The sequence below is a fragment of the Athene cunicularia genome (genome assembly GCF_003259725.1).
Source record: "Athene cunicularia isolate RWA chromosome 2 unlocalized genomic scaffold, athCun1 chr2_part1, whole genome shotgun sequence".
Lineage (NCBI taxonomy): Eukaryota > Metazoa > Chordata > Aves > Strigiformes > Strigidae > Athene > Athene cunicularia.
The window spans coordinates 124,056,974-124,060,368 of record NW_020799095.1 but is presented as its reverse complement, the minus strand read 5'-3'; positions in this window follow the sequence as shown (position 1 = coordinate 124,060,368).

Sequence of the window (3,395 nt, the reverse complement as noted above, 5' to 3'; positions counted from 1 at the left end):
GATGTAAATCTTTCTCTGAATGTAGTGGGATCACCAAACACAAAATTATTTTCTTACTACATTTAAAGTTTTTGGGGTTTTTTTTCTGGGAAAAAATTTATACCAAGAAGTTTTACCTTTTGATTTTCTTCTAGGACACAATATCATCATTTCCTCGGCAACTTTTGATTTACTGCAGCTTTTTGTCTATGTCTTTCTTTTTACATACACATTCTACTGAACAATAGCCAGCCCTTGAATTTATTAGTCACACTCTCTTGAAACAATTCCTCCGCCAAAGTTAGATTTTTTAGTGAGTCTTCCATGGTTTTTGTAATTGCTGCTATTTCTTTTGATCCATAAAGAAAATTAACTGGTGTGGGGTTTTTTATTTGTTTGTTCCCTAAATTCTTCCATGTCCTATTTAAGAGTTGTGTAGTGTAAGAACAAAAAAAAACAAACAAAAAACACAACAAAACAAACAACAACAACAAAAAAAGACAGACCCTCAGGAGCAAGAGTCTAAGGCAGAAGGAGCAACAAACCAGCTTCACAAGATGAGATTTACAGAAGTCTTATGAAGGACACAAAATACACCCATTAACTGTCTGGTTTCAGAACCCTTACTTTGAGGGACCTTTCCTTGTAAAAGCCAATTAATCTAGATCACTTAATTATAGCCTCCAAGTTCTTGGTTGTTAATTTATGCTTCCAGTTAGAAGTAAATTGCAAACCCTGTTTCTGCAAGGATAGTTTGTCTTCTGGGTTGTTTTACTAGAGATTTTCCTATTAGGACAAAAGTTATTATAGTACCTTTAGGTATCCCACTTGTGTGACTAATACTCAAACGCCATCCACAAGTTCCAGCTCCATTTTTTCCTGAAGAATGATAATGTATTGAATACAGTAGGATAAGTCAGCAGAATACTTTAAAATATTCATTTATTCAGAAAGATCGATGGCTTTCCATCTATTCAGTTTAACAAAACAAATATCACCAGGTTATTTTCTTCTAGTCTGTACTGATGTAGAGTACAGAAGCTTGATTTTTGAAAAATCCACAAAACCAAACCAAAACAAAAAACAAACAAACAAAAATGACCCAACTTTTTCCTCATTTTACTTTTGATAAAAACAAAAACTTAGAATTATTTCTTCTACAGATTTAAAGATCCAATAAGGTGCAATTATTGACCACTGCCATGACTTACTAAGCTCCCATTGAACTCTCTAACCATGACAATTTCTAAAAATAATTGGTTGGTTTTCTAGAAAACATAGGGCTGAAAGGGTCATTCCAAAAGAAGTTGTATCAAGACAAATTTATATTAGCTGAAATAACATAGTCAGTGGCAAACATTGATATGCAATGATTACAGATTTTAAGCAGAGAAATTTCTCAGTGTCTAGCTTGATTAATCTGAAAGTCGAATATGTGTACGACTTAATACTATACCACTCCTGAACTGCCATATAAAGAAAAACTGGTCACTTCCCACAGGTTCTAACCCTCATGAAGGAAGGAAACAAAAACCCCCAGAAGAAATATATTTTAAAGTTTGGATAAAATTCATAAATATTTGTTACTTAATTGATTTTCATTTGAATAATTATTTCCAGAAACAAGTTATGATTTCAAAATAGGAAATAGTGTCATAGAAAGGAGGATTCTTTTAGCACCTTTTAATGCAATGCTTGAATACTATAAACAATCAAATAGGTGTCTGAAAGTAAAGCTAGAAAGCATGTCTATCCTTAGTTTGAGTAAATTCGTAATCATACATGAATTGTTTACATATCTCAAATGTTTACTATTATGAAATAAAAAAATTATATGTTATTCATTATGCAGTTTCATTTTTTATAGACAGGAATTAACCCCTACTTGCTTCAGGCAGACTAGGTAAAATTGAATTTGCCTTGAAAACGGCAACATAATGAATAGGAGAAATGTACCAGATTTCTCATTTTCAGATGTTAGAGTGCGGGTTTATATGCTGTAATCATCTACTCCAGCACGTAATTAGGAAAAGTTTTGTTCATATATTAGAATTTACAGAGTGTTCTAGAGATTACTGACAAACAAACTTTAAAAGGTTTAGAAAGTCCTTTGAGATAAGCACTATACCTTCAGTCTAGTAAGGTCAGAGTAAAAAACTCTTGCAAGAAATTATGGATATAAAATTAATGAAGGATACTGCAGGAAGTATGTAGGCTGTAAAAAACCCTCTTTGTACAACTTAACTTTCTTGATTCTGTTTTTGCAAGGTGAAAAATTTTCAAGAGTAATATTACAGTGATAGAAGATAGAAAAATTTGTGCAAATCCTTGAAGCCAAAATGAGCTGCCATCCTTGAAATGATGACTATACAGGAAGTATGATAAATACATAAATTCTGTATTTTATTTAATTAATTATTTTATGTTTTGAAGTCTTGTGGTTTAATATCATGCAGGGAATTTCATGGAGTCATATGGTAGAAAACTGTCTCAGATAAAAAAGAATAGCAAAGATTATTTTCTGGGAAAAAGAAAATAATTTTTTACAAACACATTCATGTCCAAAATTTGCTAAAATTCACTGAACATCTAAGAATTTTCAAATTGCCTCAGAAAGTTTGAAGACAAAACTAGCAACTGCTGTTTTCCTTTTGCTTTTACTAGCTAGTTTGTCATTATGGCCCCTATTGTTAAAATGCTTGACCATATGTCTTAGAGTGCCTTAACAGATAACTTGGCATGGAAAAATGCTGTAGAAGTGCAAAGGATTGATTTCACTGGTTATCTCCTACCTCACTTCTGACATGATGGACTACCTTGATTAAAGCTGTCAGTTACCCATCCCAATCATCTGTCATCTCTATTTCCAGCCTGGTAGATATAAAGCGTATAAAATCTATTGATCTATTTGAGATAACCATTCGCATGTCTGAGACAAACACACACATCGTGATCTGCAGTTGAAGCTTTTCTGTAAATTGCTGTCTTTAATTCCTTTTTCTCTTCTGATAATAGGATATTTTAAAACAATATAGTAACTGAATTTCCCAGAATTACCCAGTTGTACCATTCTTCTAACAAGTACCTCAGGAGTTGAATAACAGGCAGAAGAAACTAATAATTGTGTGCTGTCCCCTCTATTTTTTGTTGCACTACTGGTACTCTGGTGCAGCAGAGGAATGACCAACTACTACAAATAAATGCTGTAATCAATGGAGTTACATCCCTTGAAGCCAGTGACTCAAAATGTGTTATCTTTTCATTAGAGTAATTCTATCTCCTCCTTTAAGTTTTTGCTTTAAAAGCATTTATCAACTCTGAGATAAAGAATATGTAACCACCTTCTGGCAAGCTTAATGCATATGCTAACAAGGCCTGCTACTTTAGAAGTTATCAGGTTGGAGATCTGTGATATG